This window comes from Hoplias malabaricus, chromosome 11, assembly GCF_029633855.1.
Source record: "Hoplias malabaricus isolate fHopMal1 chromosome 11, fHopMal1.hap1, whole genome shotgun sequence".
Taxonomy (NCBI): domain Eukaryota; kingdom Metazoa; phylum Chordata; class Actinopteri; order Characiformes; family Erythrinidae; genus Hoplias; species Hoplias malabaricus.
The window spans coordinates 17304769-17323143 of NC_089810.1; the positions used below are offsets into that span (position 1 = coordinate 17304769).

The following is an 18375-nucleotide window of genomic DNA, read 5'->3' on the forward strand; positions in this document are numbered from 1 at the left end:
AACTACTTAGATTTGGGCATGAATAGTCTCTGTATTCTTTGTAGTGAATTTGAGAGAAGGGTGGATGCACTGCACCAAAGACAAACTGGTGGAGTATGGGAAGTGATGCATAAGCCCATCTGTGTTTGTGGGTTCTGCTGGTTATGCAATGCAAACGTCTTGTCTGTAATCAAAAAGGGTACTCCTTGCAACAAGTGGCAGCACACAGACAGTGTCATTTTATGTCTATATTAATTATTTAATTATGAGATGACTATAACTTTTATAGTTATGCACTGAGCTTTAACAATGTATATTCAGTTTTTTTTAAAGACACTTTTTATCACTTCCACACAGGAGACAATTGCAACAGAAAGAGTAAATGTGAGTAAGGCTGTGAATTTCTACAGCTGCTGAGAGAGGCCAAAGGAGGCTGCATTCCATGTAAGCTTAGCCTAATCTCAGCCATTGATAAGTCCACTCTCTGATACAGATTTAATGCTGACCTCAGTGCCCTGTTTAAGGTATCATCGAGGATAACAACACTAAATCCTGCATTGAGAAGGATTGCCTGGGTTAGCTGACATGGAAGATGCCTGTAGAACACCTAAAAAATAAAGACATGTGGTATCTGGTGTAGGAGCTTACAAGGGCCTTACAGTATATATACACACATACCCTGAAAGATGTATTGAGGATAGATTATAGACATTAAACCTTCAATTTCAGACTTCTTTTCATCTACTATTGTCTGCCTTTCATAATATCAAGACCATACTCTCTGCAGTAATCATTTGTCTTCTCTCTTTGCTTCAATGAGCTGTGCAGTACGTAGGCCAGGCCAGTGTCAGTATTCAGGACAGGTAATAGGCATGGCTGGCACTAAGCTGCTGACACTGCTGCCCTGCAGTGCAGAGCTGAGCTGGGGAGGAATTATACTGCAGCACAAAAAGGACATGCTTGCTACTACAAGCATACTGATCCATACAGTGAAAAAAAGCCTTCCTCTTTCTAAAGACACACCAAACAAAACGCTGATTGCAGATCTGCCCTTTAGTCAGTGTGGCCTCCATTACAGAGTTTGAAATCTAATAAATATGAACAGGCACATGCATTGTCTAAGACCAGATATCATATCTGAATGAGTTCAGTTCCATACTCTTAAGATGTCAAGCCACAGGTTTAGCAGATTATGTCCCTTATTCATGCAAATTACAAATAAAAAATTTGTTGATTTTTTGAAATAAAAATGCATAACTCATGTTGTACTGGGGAACAAACGTGAAATATTTCAGTTGCCTGTCAATATTATTGCAACATTTGTATGTAATTTGTCAATTAAATTTACAAACGTCAAATTGTATGTTAAAATGAGCAATATGGGAGGAAAATGGTCTCTGTATACGAATTTTCACTTAGACAATCAAAATTCTGTTTGACCAGGAGTGCCCAAGCTTTAGCATTTGACTGTGAATGAACTAGTGATAAAGTATGAAATGGAAATGTGCCATCACAGGTTTGGACACAAACTTTTGTCCTTGTGTCACTTCTGTTTCTAGAAAGATCCAAAAGAAACGGTCAGAAGACCAGAACCAGCCAGCAGCAACAACCAATGCTAGAACAATACACAATGTTAACCTACACTGCTGATGTTTACACAAATATCTCATATAAACCGGTTCTTTTCCATAACTCGTTCAAACCAATTCACAATTCAATCGGAGGGAACATATTTACATTCTGGTTAGCTGAACATGTCCTTTGTCAAAGTGTTGGCAATTAAACTTCACAGGTTCACAACTTATAATAGCACAGTCTTACTGAAACACGAGTGTCTGTTTTCTTGGTACATGTATATTTGAACTGTGAATCAATTCCCCAACTCAACGACCTTTCGATTCAGCCAAACTGACTGTTCGAAAGAATCGATTCCTGAAAATGAATCGAACTCCCCATCACTAATAGCCTCATTAAACAGTTTACACAAGTGTGTGGTTAGCTTTAGTTTTGACTGCCTCTGCTGGACGCATGAAACACACAATGGCAGAGTCTCCGGTTTAGGTCATTGTTCTGGTGTAACTCTGTCCATAACCCAGTCCTCTGTTTTGTCCACACAGAGACTAAAGCGCCGCTGTAACGGACATATAGCGAGAGGGAACGGCGCTAGTCAGGGTTAGCTTACTAGCCTTCGAACTCGCATTTAAAGCTTACCTTGAAAATATCACTGTTCTTCAGGCATGAATTTGTCGGACTCTGTCAAATACGCGTTCTGCACTGTGTCAAAGGTAATCCACACGCGGTTAGAAATGAATCCCGAGAGCCGGAGGGTTGTTCTTCCCGGCCTAAATCACCGAGAGCATCCGCTCCATTGTGGCCGGCGTCGCGAGCTGAACTGGGACGGAGCCTTTCTCTCGTTCACCAACAGCGGTGCCGACACATCCGCGCTCATGTCGCTGTTCTGTGTGTTTTCTCTTTCTCCCTGGCACGTTGGCCTGCTTCCAGCGAGCAGATCCGAGCTATTCACCGGAGGAGCGGCTCCCCTCCCTCAGCAGCCCCAAAGACCTCCTCCTCTTTCTCCTCCACCACCACCTCCTCCTCAGCTTTTGTGACAGCAGCAGAAACGAAGGGATCGTGCGAAAAGCGCTCCGTCAGAGATCGGGCGAGGGATCACATTAATGAACACTTAGGGAATCACCTTCAGCAGCCTTCACTCAGAGAGAGCAACCTTCCACTCGGAGGAAAGCAAAGAGCAAGCTGAATGGTGGAGGGGGATGGAGGGAGGGAGGGCGGGGAGAGTAAACTGCAGACCCCGGTCATGTGAACGCGCAGACGGGCTCAAACACCAACAACGACTGGGGTACATTCAGAGCGGGAAAGCGGGAAAGCGGGGCACCCCCCCCACTTCTTTCAGATTAGGCAGGATAATCTTCGGGGTTGTTAAAAAAAAACACTAAATAGCTAAAAGTTTAAAGTATATCTGTCAGTTACATTTCAAAACTCGAAACCAAAACATCATTTGATGATCCTTTCATTCAGTTACATTCAGTCCTGAAAAAGACAGCAGCACCAAATTGTCTACTGAGCTACAATTGTTGATTTGTCCCATAGAATATATGCCATGTTCATAATTGTAATATACATTGTTTAAGCTATAGCCTGCTAAAGTTAGTCCCTGACCAAACCAAACCTGCTCTCCTGCCAACAGCTAGCAGACACATCTGGCGGTGCCATAGACAAGCAAAAAAAAAAAAAAAAAAAAAGGGGGAAAAGTTTCCTCCCATCTTCTGCTCCTCCCTCTCTATTTCAGCTTTCGCCGCTGCCCTGTTTGGTTTGGCCCCTTGTCCAATGGGGGAAAAAAGTTCAAAACTGAGGCTGAGTGACCTTGTTTGTGTCCCTCTCTAACGGTCACTTAACCAAACATTAGTCCAGCCTACGAATTCCACAGTGAGTTGTTTGGTTTCTCTCTCAAACTGGAAAATGTGTACTGCAGAATGTGGTGCAAATTTGTTTGGATTAGCCGTGGCAAGGTCTACACTTTGCATTCATTTGACACACACACGTTAATGAGTCCCTTAAGTCTAAAAAGTGAAACTCTAAGGCTTTGGGTTATTAACCCCTGCTGTGCCCTACAACCTACTCTCCACAAGAGGGAAGCGGATATGTGGTAAATAAAATCATATTCTCACAACTCTCTCTCAACATTTATAACCTCCTCTAAGATCAAATACGGTGCACACACTGGTTACACTACTGTTCACGTAGAGAATAAAGGGAAAAACCTTGCTGATGAAGCTTTTTGCAAATATGGAGTAAAAGAGATACAAACAAGCCCTGAGTGGGACCGTGATATTCAGATATCGGTTAATGGGGTGTGGACACTCATTTGTACTTTAATGTAACCTATTAAGCTGTGTAGAATAAACACAGGATGATACTGAGCTGCTCTGGAGTGCGGCTTTAAGGATTTGGTCTGTGTGAAACACACAGCATCTATTTTCAGAAAGTTTTAACTGAATTCTGTTAGAGGGTCACAGCCGTTAGGGTTGTCAGCCTCTGTTCTGTCTCTGGCAGCGAGGCCACAGCGGAAACTTGCCTGTCCAATTCAAACAGTCCCTTATGATCTCTGCTCTCGATTCTACATATTTTAGCTTTATTGGCTGCTTCCTCTGGGCCCAGGTCCGAACACTTGGTCACAAGAGCCTGTTGTTTAAGAAGACTGGCAGAGCGAGAGCAGGAGAGAACACAGGGAGCTGAGCATTTCGACCGAGGAAGCCCATGATGCACTGGGGGTGGTGTGGAATGGATGGGAACGGCCAAGCTCACACGATTCTGATTGGAGGAGCGGCGTTTTAAAATAAACTCCAGAAAGCCCAGTCCCTCCTTCCCTCCAAGCTAAATGCAAAATGTCATTTAATGTTCTTCTGTGGCCAAAGCGCCTCAAGCAGGAAAAGAAACAGTGATACGCTTCATGCAGAGACAGATGAAGTATAACCTACAAGATGTTCCCAGATAACTACTGCTGGTCTTAATGGCAAATATGATCTCTCTCTCTCTCTCTCTCTCTCTCTCTCTCTCTCTCTCTCTCTCTCTCTCTCTCTCTCTCTCTCTCTCTCTCTCTCTCTCTCTCTCTCTCTCTCTCCTTGCCTCTAAAGGAAATATGGTTCTTGTTATGGGCTGCTGAGTTTGGTTATTTCTGTCATGTTGCCCCAGGCTGGTAGTCAGAGTAGAGTGCATGTGTGTTTGGGGTGTGTAGTGTTGTTTTTTAGTGGGGGCTCCATGAGAGAATGTCAGAATAGGTTGTAGGGGTCAACGTAAACTGGTCTGGAAGAAAGGTGGAGTGGGGAGAAGCACAGCCATGTATAAAGTGTAAAGTTCAAAATGTGCATGTGTTGGAAGAGGGGATATAGAATGTGACCTACATTGATGGAATTGGTTATAAACAGAGCTGGCCTTTTAATTAATTCAAGATGAAGTCAATTGTAAGACCTGTCTCTCACAGAAACACTGAAAAATGAAGAGAACGGCCCAGAAATATCTTTAACTTTGATTGGGTCTTTTTAAGAACACAAGTTTAATGAGATGCTTCTATCACAACTCGAATGTAATAGATCAGCCAAAATATGCTCACTATCTGTAATTCTTAGGCTTGGACTGGAGCTACAAGGCTGCTGTGTTTACAAGTGCTGAAGCACAAGTCTTAGCATTAAGTCCAAGTTAGCAACCACTAATAAATGTTAGAAAAAGGGAGAGGAAGGAAAAATTAGGCATAGGGGATTAAAGGTATAGGTGTAACTTCCAATTGCTCCCTGTGTACTGTAATATCTCTCTCTCTCTCTCTCTCTCTCTCTCTCTCTGTGTGTGTGTGTGTGTTTTAACCTTTTTTAGTTTAAAGCAAGACTTAGAATAGCATTTTACACGAGGTTAATTGTATAAACATCCATTACTTGTGAGCTCACATCCCCAAGAAGGGAACTTAAAGGAACCCTAGGTAAGATTTGGGTTTTTGCTCCTGGGGCTCCCCCTAGTGTACTTTGTTTTTTAAGCAATATACTGAAATCAACATGGATGGGGAGGGACCAGAGCGGTTTACTATCCTCCTCCAAAACATACATAGTGCAGTTTCTGTAATGCCGAACCCAGAGTAACAAGGACAGAGGCCCTGTCTCCCCCATTACAGGTCAGTTAATGGCACAATGATTTTGAAGCTGTAATTTTAAGATAAAAATATTACATAGTGTCCCTTTAACACATCCTATGTAGCAGTGCTACCTGTAGAACCACCCTGATGCCCACCGGGAAATCTGTCAAATACAAAATAAGACACAACCTCTCGAAGATCACCCATGTTTTCTCAACTTTCTCATAATGAAAACATGCCCATCGGAGATATTAGAAAATACAGTAATAGGGTGAACTGTATGTTTTGTCTGAGGCCCTGCTCATTTCACTTCTTCATTCCAACTCATAACTCAATTATGGAACATGTGAGAGTCACACAGCTAAACCCCGAAGCCTTCCACCCCATTCATCTGCGTTGCGGGTTCGGCAGGCATACTGTGGGTTGAAAAGGGCAGTGGTGCGAAGCCTGCAGGGGCCTTGGAGGGGATGACTGTAGGGTCAGAGTGGGGTGTGTGGGGGTTTTCGAGGACAGTCTTGGTGGTTACAAACCTCCTTTAAATCACAAACCACATCAAAGATCCCCCACAGCCTCTGAAATCATCACTGGGAGTGTGTGTATGTGTGTAATTCTATATGCTGAAGCTCTGTGAGTAGGACCAGGTGTGGGGAGAAGGGCTTGGGGCACAATGCAGCAGACATTAAGATAATAGCTTGTTGTCCTACACGGCCATTATTGTAATTATTAATGTAATCAATAAGAAAGCACTGGGTACAATAAGGACTTTTATGGCCTTATTAAACTGGACAACACAAATCAAGTGATTTGATGAAGGTATTGCGAAAAAATACAGACCATTCTCATCAGTGTGCTGGCCCCGGTGTGTGTTGTATGAGACCACTGAGAACTATTACTCATCTTACTCTTCATGTTGTGTGCCCATTTCTGTGTGAATGTACGTGTGTGTGTTATTGAAGGGACCATAGAGAGCTGTACATTCTGTGTGAAGCAGTAAAAAAAAAGACCCTGCTTCACATGCCTGGGGACCAAAAACACTAGGGATAGTCAACATATACCTCTCTCTCTCTCTCTTTCTTTCTCTCTCTCTCTCTCTCGTGAGAGAAAATGTGTTTCTAGTTATGTGTATGAAAAAAAAAAACATACACCCACATGTGAGCACTTCAAACGCGGGTGAGATCTGTCCTTCTGTAATTTCACTGCATAGTTCAGTTCCCATCTGGCCACAAACACACACACATGTGCATGTGCGTGCACACACACACACCCCTCCAATATCTGGAGCCTCTACCATGAATTAGAATGTAAATAACTCTTTAAACGGGCGGCACGGTGGCGCAGCAGTTAGTGTCGCAGTACCACAGCTCCAGGGGCCTGGAGGTTGTGGGTTCGATTCCCGCTCCGGGTGACTGTCTGTGAGGAGTTGGTGTGTTCTCCCCGTGTCCGCGTGGGTTTCCTCCGGGTGCTCCAAAAACAGTCCAAAACACCACGTTGGTAGGTGGATTGGCGACTCAAAAGTGTCCCTTAGGTATGTTTGTGTGTTGCCCTGTGAAGGACTGGTGCCCCCTCCAGGGTGTATTCCTGCCTTGTGCCCAATGATTCCAGGTAGGCTCTGGACACACCGCGACCCTGAATTGGATAAGTGCTTACAGATAATGAATGAATGAATAACCCTTTAAACCCCAGGCTTACACTGTTCATTATCGTAATCAATTATTAATAATGTAAGACACCTTTTTGTAAATCTATTATAAAGAATGAATTAATGCAATAACGAAAATAACGTTTCCAGTTATTACTCAGTAACTAGGCTTATTATCCAAAAGTGTAAAGTTATCAGAGTAGTATTAATAGTTAGTAATTGAGGTCTAGATCCACTAATGTACCCTTACTGCCAATATCTTGTCAATATTTCATTATTTACCTCTTGTCAGATTGACTGTCATATTATCACTTTCATATCAATCATATATTTTTTTAATCCTAAAATCATGTTTTTCTTTTCACCACAGATGTCAACTTCCCTTTGTTCATACAATGTTCGAAAAATTTCGTTATTATTTAAGACATGCAAGGTTTTGCTACAACAGTAAATATCTGTAGATACATCTAATTACTTAAATGAGAGAACATGAAAACTATTCTGATCACGTCACATCTGAAAACATTACACACAGTAGTAAAATAGATGCCAGCAGTCCTTTAATCTGCCATCAGGAAACATGTCTAGTTCTCCCACTATTTAAAAGCCCTATTGTAGTTGGAATAACTGGGTCACATATACACAAACACACCCACACGCACACACACACACACACACACACATACTAGAGTTCTCTTTAATGTAGCATGCTATAGCACACAGCCAAGGCCAGTGTCTCTCTCTATTGCATTCATGGACACAAAAGCTTTTCAGAGTGTACTAGTCACCAAGGCCGTGGGGAGTGGAGAGAGAGAAAAACTCAGAGAAAGAGAGAAACATAAAGAGATTGCTGACTCAAGGTGTACTATGTAAATCAATGAATCCTCTGCTGTCCTCTGTGTGTGTGTGTGTGTGTGTGTGTGAGAGAGAGAGAGAGAGAGAGAGAAATAGAAAGAGTGAGTGTTTGTGTGTGTAACCAGGGGATAAACCTGTCTAAGCGTGTGTGAATCAGTGGAGCAGCAGAGCAGCACATTCATCCCCATCCATCTCGGAAGAGAGAACAGAGAAGGATTGTAAATTGCATCACAGCCACACGCACATGTACGCTTGACTCACACAGACAGATACACACACACACAAACACACATACACACCTGTTACAATGTTTAACCATGGGGTAAAAAGAGTCGATTTTCTGACTCTGGCATGTCTGGGAGTCGGAGTCTACTATTGAGAGCAAATGTTAAATGTCTGTAAACTACATTTAGGAATGTTTTATGTTCAGTTTAAACCTGCAGTTAAAACCAAGTGGAGTCAAGGAGTCGATTCGGATGTATCCAGTAGGAGTCTAGAGTCAGAGACATGTATACACACTCATCCTCAAAATTCAGGAGGATAAAGGTTTCCAGGAACACAACATACCAGATGTCTCTGTGCCCTGTAATAATCCCATGCCTGTAATGAAGACCAAAGGTGACCTTGCATCATACAAAATTGCACCTCACACAATAACACCAGGCTTTCTCAACAGACGTGTCACAACATATCATCTTGACACTGACCCTGGTGCCTCCACACACAGAATTGGTGGTCGTCTCCACCAATGGAACTGTGGGACTAGTCACTGAAGAAGACCTGTTGCCATTCTCAGCTTTTCCCTGACAGTCCGGCATTACACCATTGCAGTCTTTGGTGAAGCTGGCATGGCGTTAAGGTCACTCATCGTATCCGTCTGCGTCCTGCAGCCATCTGCCAATGGTGCTGGCACTAACAGGATGACTCATGGAGGGCTTCGCTGCTCAATGAATGTCCACAATCATGGTTATTTGGCAATGAGTATGTTCTCCCTTCATGGATGTCTCTCAGATCCTTCATGTCGCTGGTGGTTTGGTAACATCCGCACAACCGGTAAGGCACAATACGTCAATAAGACCATCCTGCTTCCCAGAAGCCTACAGTGCAAGCCTTCTCACACACTTCCAACTGCTTGAATTGCTCTGGAACTGTTCTCTAAGGCAAACTTCGCTTGCAAAGTATGCTACCAACACAAGAGCATGAGTCAGAATGGAAAGCATGTGCAACAGTATATTTTCAGTCAGATACAGTGGCAATTTTCTTGACAATTAATGTATATGTGTGTGTGTGTGTTGTATATCACTGCTATCCAATTACTATACAGGAGAAAGATAAAACCTTAACTTTTAAGTCAATGTAAAAAGACTTCATTCCATAATATATTTTAGAGCATTTCTATTGGTCCATACACACACACACACACACACAACATTCCATGTAAGGCCTTGATCAACGTTTCATTCTTCTATTAGTCATCTGGACTGTGTGTGTGTAGTTGATAATGTTCTCTTTCGGGACTCATGTCTGTTCCACTGCAAAAGAATGTCTTATCTATTAGACACCAGACATTAAACGTTCTGTAATATTTGGCAAACTATACTTCTTTCCCTCTCTCTCGCACTCTGTGAGCCAGTAGGTCATTTTCCCAGGCTGTATGGCTGTGTGGTGGAGGAATGCTTTACTGTAGTGCTTTTGGCTCTGACTGGAAGGGGAAAAAAGGAAAGACTTCTTTTGCTTGGACTGAAATTCTTCTAATTCCTGGGAATCTGGTGGACTCTAGAGTTTGTTGATAAAAAAAAATGACAATAAAATCACACAGCCCCACACCCACCCACAGCCACATCTGCAGTGTGTTAAACTGACATGGATCTGTTGTTAGAGACTATAGGTTCTCCTTCATATTAAGGACCTCCCACACACACAGCTGGGTTTTCAAATGTAACTCGATCTGACAGTTTGTATGAATGCATGTTTTCCTTGTGGGTATGACATTCTATACTTGCTCCTGGCATAGCATGAGAAAAGAGCAATAGCAGCCTAGGAGGTCATACACAAATCCAACAGCATTAGTTTGTGTGTGCCTCCACTGACTTGTGTAATACTGTTGCTGAACAATGTCTATAAGAACATCTATATCTACAAGTAAACCTCACTAACCAATAAGCTCTTTTACTTCTTCTCAAAAAATATGCAGTCAAGTGTTCCAAAAAGATCCAATTAACTGTCCTCACATCAACAAAACTGTCATGTTTTCTTACCACTATGAGGGCATATAGCCACCACAAAGGGAAACACACACACCCAATTGTACATCCGTGTGTGTCACTATAGTCACCATAACAGGCTGACAGGGCAGTTTTAAGAGATCTATTTCCCTTCTCTCATTGCTCATTCATTCATAATTAAACGAGTGTAAATCTAGCAGGCCTTTATTCTGTCTGTGTCCTCTCGCTCTTTGAATGCCTTCACACAGCACTTCACTCATACTCTGCTCTGATTGGCCCGCAGCCTCCTGCACAACACACTCTGTTTATTCATTGGTGCATTACACAGCTTCATGGCTGAGACTGAACACAAGCAGAAATGCTCTCTAGCAGAATTAATCTGGATACTTTGAGCTGCCGTGTATTAAGTGATGTCTGATCGGCCTGTGTAAATGTATTGTAGTGAAACAGATTCACGATATTTGAAAGAGAAAGACTGAAATTGGAATTGGAATTAGAATCTAAATATGCATCTGAAAAGTATACTGGAACAGGCTGCTCCTGAGTGATGGCAAGTAAACAGATATGTTAAATATTTAAAAAAGATACTGTTGAAAAGAGTGTAATACACAGTATTTAGCATAAAATTATTGAATGTATACACTGTGGACATTAATAACTATACACGTCTTGTACTATATGAAATGGGACGATCTGGTACAGCTGCACATGAGCAGACTCTCACAATGTTCAAAGCCAAGAGTGGGCTAGATGGGAATACACTCTTCCAGGCATATGGGTTTTGGAAAAGGAGAACTGCATTCTGTGGAATAAGGACGCACCAGTCAGTGCCTTTGAGATAAGCTGGATTAGTTATAGAAATCCAGAACTAAGCATAAAACATCATTCGTTCATCCTGAAAAAAATAATCTGATGGAAAAATTCTTATTAACGCCTTCACTTTCCACTGAAGTCTGTAATCTGAAGTCAAAACTTGATCAAGCAAACACACAGTCAGGCTGTCCATAAGAATTCTGTAGTGACACCCGCCTGAGCGGTGTAAATAATTCACTCATACTAAGTGTTTTCCTGCAGGGAGGAGGTGGACTGAAAGCATGCTTTGATTAAATATTGAAATAAATATAAATAAATAAAAATGAACTGTCTTTCAGCAGAAATACTCTGTGGTTTCCAGAGGGTCAGCAACTGTGTAATTGTGTGTGTGATGAAACTCTGATGTGATGCATTTTTAATAATTATATCTATATGTGTGTGACGATTTCTCAGGAAGAGGGATCAGTTAAAATAGTGTTTCCATTCTCCAAATAAAACAGGAAATCTATCCATAATAACGGCCTCTCCTTTAATCAGAAGAGGTCGTGGCTGGGGTCAGTGTCATGGCATCATAGCCGGCCTACACTGAACAAACACACGGCTCTAATTCTACTGGATTATCAGGGATCTCCACAGTAAATATGCCTTGTTCTAACACAAGAAGCAGTGGTAGTCTCTAATTATATTATGTTTTAATTCCCAATTAATGGCATAATGAATTAAATAAAAATAATTATATTAATTATTGTGACTGGAAGAACTACATATACAGCACATTAAGAGCTGGCAGATATTTTTCTTCATGTTAAATTTAAGCAATGGCTCTATCATTTGGAGATCAGTTTAATTTCTAGTGATATCTTAGCCATTTGAGGCGAGGGAGACATGATGTGACAGACCTGGGCAGTTGGTACTATCCTCCAGCATGTTGGGCTGTTGGGGCATGATGCATTACTCGTGATATGAATAGAAGCACTGGCTTGTCCCCACTTTCCCAGTGTTGATGGGCTTGTGAGTGATGAGGGAGTTTAACTTAAAGGGTGGAATTGGAAAGGATTCATGATTGGGTGGAAAATTTGGGGTCAACAATTAGGGTACAAATTAGTAAAAGAGAAATTATACATCCGTCATACAAATGAATAACCAGCTATAAATAAGATATTTTCAATATATGCTATTTTCTTAGAGGTGATTTTAAAGGAGGACTATTTTCCCATATAGACGAGGGTATAAATGTAATATGCTCTAAAAAGAGATTCTGTCCTAAACTCAACTCTAGAGGTTTAATCATGTTACACAAACGTGTACAAATATCAGCCATATAAGTTATCTCAGGCCGTTAAATCAGCACAGGGGATTTCCTAAGTCTGGGTATAATCTGTAGATCACAGTGTGCATTTATGTGTGTGTGTGTGTGTATGTGTGTGTGTGTGAGAGTCTGTGAGTGAGAGTGTGTGAGGGATACACATTAATCACATGCCATTGACTCTAATCCAACCAGATTACACACTCTCCGGACACACACCCATACACCCACACACACACAGTCTATATTGCTGAAGAGTGTATTACTTCCAATGGATGAAGACCACAAGACTAGATTCACACTGAATTAATGTCCAGTATGAATTCAAGGGAATTAATAATATGAAACATATTTCTCTGCAGGAATCTGAATTTGACTAGACTCTGCCAGTGTATGTGTTCATACAGGTAAAATGTGACCAGTAAACAAGAGACCAATTGGAAGAACTTCCTAGTAGCACTCAGTGTGAATATGTGTGTGTTTGTGTGACTGAGAAATTTGGTTTAGTGTTAAGGCATGGAATATTCTCACATTACGGGTGAAATTAGGTTTCAGCAGCAGCAAAGAAGCTTATGAGCTGCTAGACTACAGAGCAGACTGAAATACCCACAGATAGAGGGAGTTCTCCTTCACGTTATCCTTTCCTCCCTCCTTCACTCAAACTCAGAATCACTCCTGCTTTATATTTCATCAAAATAATTCACCAATAACTCATTAATACTGCTCACTGACGTCACACACAGACTGCCATTTCCTAATGTGTGTGTAAAGAGTCTGGTCCCTACATTGTGATTGAAACCTACCGTGCACACACACACACACACACACAAAGGGAAAAGCGAACAGTTTTATTTATTGCTGTGCTACCGCATCAAACAATGTTCATGTAAACATTTTATTGTTTTTTACATCCCTTAAAAAGTTGTTTATATTCTGAAGTATTTTGTAGTCTTTTTGCTGCCATTTACCCAGCAACAGAATTTACCAAAATTCAACTTACACTACTCTTCAAAAACGTTTGTTGATTGAAATGTCATAAACTAAACCCTAAAAGGCAAATATATCTTGGAAGCATAATGACATTATAATATTAGTTACTATGGTAAAATAAAATAGATTATTAAAGAATAAAGGCTGATTCTCCATTTATAGTATAATCTTTTTACAAATTGACAGTGAATTGTTATTTTTTCAGTGACGAATTTTAAATATGAAGCATCCTGGAAATGAATTTCATTGTAAATTATGGAAGCTACCCAAATTTCTAAATTCCAAGGGCCAAAAAATTAATTCTGTTATTGTGTGTTAAACAAAATGTCAAACATGGCATTTCTTTTAAACAGACCATTTCAAGACCTTTCCAATGGTTTCTGGTTTGTTTCGGATCGTTATCCTGATGAAAGATCTATTTCAGTTGTTTTCTTCACAGGGTTCCAAAAGGTTTGAATAATGTTGGTGCTGTAATCTGTGCTTATCTGTCTGTTGTTTATGCTTATGTCACCACCTCACATTTCCCCTCTGTTTGTTTATCCAGCCATAAACTCCTTATGTCTCTCCTCCTACCCACCCATGTCTCCTCCCTGTCTTTGCCTACATTAGGTCTTGTATTTGGTCCAAGTATTTTTGTTTCTCCTGACTTGTATCAAGCCCCCCACCTGCTGTCGCTTTCTGTCCATGCTCTCATCACCAGCCCTAGCAGTGTTCCTTCACATCTGTGAATGCATCCTCCTTTAGTGTTTTTGTGAGTCAAAACCTGAAGTATGTTGTTCTGGTTGTTTAAGTTCTGCTCTTAAATTCTGGGCTTTATTTTTTATTCATATTCCTGGTACCCCTTCCAAGTTAGTTTTTGTTGTAGTTTCTCTGCCTTGAGTCTGTCTTTGTCTCTTTTTCTACACATTTATTTTTTTCTATTTTATGTTTTGCTTTAGTGGCACAGCAGGTAGTGCTGCAGTTACACAGCTCCAGGGTCCTGGCGCTGGGGTTGTGGGTTCAAGCTCCGGGTGACTGTCTGTGAGGAGTTTTTTCCCTGTGTCCGCGTGGGTTTCCTCCGGGTGCTCCGGTTTCCTCCCACGGTTCAAAAACACACGTTTGTAGGTGGATCGGTGACTCAAAAGAGTCCATAGGTGTGAGTGAATGTGTGTGTGTGTGTGTGTATCGCCCTGTGAAGGTCGAGTGTTCCTGCCTTGCACCCAATGATTCCGGGTAGGCTCCGGACCCACCACGACCGTGAAGTGGATAAGAGGTTACAGATAATTAATTAATTAACGAATGCTTTGCTTTATTTGTTTGTGTTTCTTTTTAAAATCATGTTATTTTCATTGTGTTTATTTTATGTTTTAACCAAAGGTAATTCTTCACTTATAAATGGTGGTGTATGACATGTACATTGAGCAAAGGTTTTGTTTTGATACAGATATGACAAATTAACAATTAAAAAATGTTCTAGACACTGCATGCAAATATTGACCAATCCCAGGAGAGCACAGACTAAACAATCTCAACCCATTATGAGCCAATCACAACAATAATGCTGTGAACATTAACAGAGAGCTACCTAGCCAAAACACAAACACACACACACACACACACACACACACACACACACACACACACACACACACACATTAAGTGCAATAAAGAAAATTAGAGGACAAATAAATAAATGGGCTGCAGAAGAATGTGCAAACACACACACACACACACACACACACACACACATTTACTTACACACAACTGTGTTCTGGGAAAATCCCATGGCTGATAAATACAGCTGTGTTGTAAGAATAAATAGGTGTGTGTGTGTGTGTGTGTGTGTGTGTGTGTGTGTGTCTAAATTTCCATTGTGAAAAGCCAAAATGCTCTCCAGTATTCCAGTCCAGAACAGAATTCTCCCGGCACATGGCTGTGTTGTGGAAGTGCACTCTTGCCAGAGAGCAGAGAATAACGTTGCAGTGGCTGAGCCAAATACAGGGAGAAGTGAGAAGGCAGTGTGAACGAGTGAAAAGCAACAGTGTGTGAACCTGAACTGTAGGTATGTGTTAACCAAGGACATACTCCACACACTCTGGAGTGGAACAATCCATTCATCCTTCAGCTCAGGGGTGTTGTCTTGCAAAATAAATGGTGTTTCCACTAAATCCATCTCTTTTAAACACAGTGAAAGACACTACTCCATTAAAGCCAGGCTCAAACGCAGATGTTTGCTAGAGCTGCATGACATGAACACAATACTAGAATTGCTAATACATTGCTGAATATTGTGCAATAATGGTATGTTGACATTTGCGAAATATTTAAATGTTTATAGTTTGCAATTTTTTCCTCAAAAAAGCAGCTAGTACATATCAGATCAGATCACTAGGTTTAATACAGTTTATTAATAGAATTTTGTAGTCTTTCTACATACAGTGTCTAATTTATTTTGTTTGTTTGTTCATTCATTCTTTAATTAATTTATTTATTTTCTGTAACCAATTTATCCTGTTCAAGGTTGCAGTGGGTACAGGGTATATTGTGAATTACTGGGTGCAAGGAATTCACCATGGACAGGACGGCAGTCGATAACAGGGCGTCACACACTCACCCAGTCACTCACACTCACACCTATGAACAATCTTGGAATAGCCACCTACCAACATCTATTTAGAACTGTGGGAGGAAACTGGAGCACTGGGAAGAAACCCACACAGACACAGGGAGAACACACCAAACTCCTCACAGACAATGACCCGAGGCAAGGTTTGAACCAACAACCCAGGAGCCAGGAGCTATGTGACAGCAATACTACTGTTGCATCATTGTGTTACCTAGATATTTAGTTAATGTGTCAAAATACGTTTGGCACCACTACACTATATAAAAGATGAACAATGAATCAGTAATGGCCTGCTTGTTTTGTATACACCTGTAAATGTATAACATAATTTAATAAAGAGGGCATCAGTTCTTGAAAGCATTCATTTATCCACTTCTATAATTTGCAGACCTGGAGCTGCTACAATCCCACAATACAAACAACATAGTTTTTTTATAATCATCCTGATTTTGTGCTGGATCCTACGTAGATTGCAGGTACGTCAGAACCCCACATGTCCTCATCTGAGGACCTCCAATCACAGCGCACAACCCACGTTTATATTGAGAATGCAATGATGAGGATAAACAGAGCAAAACCTACATAACAATGAAAAGAGTACAGTGAAAAGAGAATGTGAACAAACAGAAAGAAATCATTAGCATTTCCAGCATTTCTACTTCTTGTGCCTCACTGTTGTACGACTCACTTATGGTTTCACAAAGTCTCATACTCAGCAGGGGCTGAAATCCATTGATTTGAACAGGGCTGTTTAGACATTGGAAGACAAATTGCTGTGTTGTTTGATTATTTGACCAAAGCATGTCACAGACGTTTCATTAATGTCCCCAGGAATCATGACTGGTCAAAAATATCACCAGCACACAGTAAAATAACACTTTGAATTTTTTTAGATGTTTATTTGCACATAAAAGTGTGGATTTGTTTCATCTGATATTTTATTGCCAAGGTCATGAACAAACAATAAATAGTGCACCTTTAACATACATGCACAAACACAGCCTCACAAAGGCCTGAAGAGACTCTGCTCCTATTGAAGCTGTCTGAAAAGACACTGCACTAAAGAAAGCGACATGGAGAAAAGAGACGATCATTACCATTATCTCTCCAATTCTAAAGACTTTAGCAGATCTGTCAGATCCTGTCCGTTCTAAACCAGGCTGCAGGAGATTGTACAGGTGTATGGGGAGGCTGGAATGTACACGGCTTCAGGAAGTGATGAATGAACAAGCACAAAAGCATTCCATCTCAACACACACACACACAAAACATTTCTACACTTGGGTATAGCTGAGCTTAAAAGAAAGAAACAGAAGAGGACTTACAGGGCCTAGTCTTACGTTAAAGACTAATAAACCAATCAAACCAGAGACATATAGAGACAGAGAGAGAGAGAGAGAGAGAGAGAGAGAGAGAGTAAGAGAGAGACAGAGACAGAGTGAAAAGAAAGTTTGAGAAAGGAAAGGAGAAAACTGGTGCTGAAAATATGCCTTTAGTTATGAAAGAAAATTTAAAACAAAGAAATAGAGATACAATGTATGACATTTCTAGAGGTCATTAATACAGCATTTCTCTTTCTGGCCAAACGGTCATCTATAAATGGTCAAAGTTCATTTAAGCGTGCAAGCAGGTGGGGTGGGGGCTATTTCCTTTCATTGTATAGATGCTTTTCAACCTTACGTTACAGCAGTAAAAAAAATCAGGAATTCAAAGGGCAATAAGACAATGCTACCCCCCTCTGTGTTTGTTTGTGTGTGTGTGTTTGTGTTTGTGTGTGTGTGTGTGTGTGTGTGACAGAGAGAGAGAGAGAGAGAGAGAGAGAGAGAGAGTGTGTGTTGGAGTGCCTTAAGGCATTTGTCAGCCTTATATTCTTGCCCACCCGATATAACATCATATACGCCATTACTTTTTATTTAATAACTCTCTTTTACTTAATCTCTCTCTCTCTCTCTCTCTCTCTCTCTCTCTCTCTCTCTCTCTCACACACACACACACACACACACACACACACACACACACACACACAGTAGATGGAACTCCTGGGCATTTGTCAAGATTATAATTTGACTGAAAATAAAATATTAATAAATAAGATAAAAACAAAAAGACATTAACTTGTTAAATTTGGGTGGCAGCAAATCAATGTTGAAAATAATAAATACAAGGACTTTCACGCTTTACTTGAAAAAACTTTAAAAGTCAAATGGAAACAACAACTTTATGTCTGCATTTTAATTTTCATGTCACTGCTGAACTGGTTTACTCCCAGTTACTTGTAAATATCATCCCAAGGGGTCATTCTTATCTTAGTCTACTGTATAATTG

The 18375-nt window shown here is 40.8% G+C and overlaps 1 protein-coding gene across 7 annotated transcripts in view; it reads right to left on the reverse strand.

Annotated features, from left to right (window-relative positions):
- The window catches only part of frmd4a (FERM domain containing 4A), a 145416-nt gene that overhangs the window by 45989 nt on the left and 81052 nt on the right, over window positions 1–18375 (reverse strand). The window contains exon 1 of one of the 7 annotated variants that reach the window (XM_066684575.1): window positions 2191–2482. The exons of 5 other annotated variants lie outside the window; for them this stretch is intronic. The gene's annotated coding sequence lies outside the window, so the exon portion shown is untranslated. Of the gene's footprint in view, window positions 1–1716; window positions 2483–18375 lie in introns of those variants that run through there. One more of the 7 variants, XM_066684576.1, reaches the window with a different exon arrangement.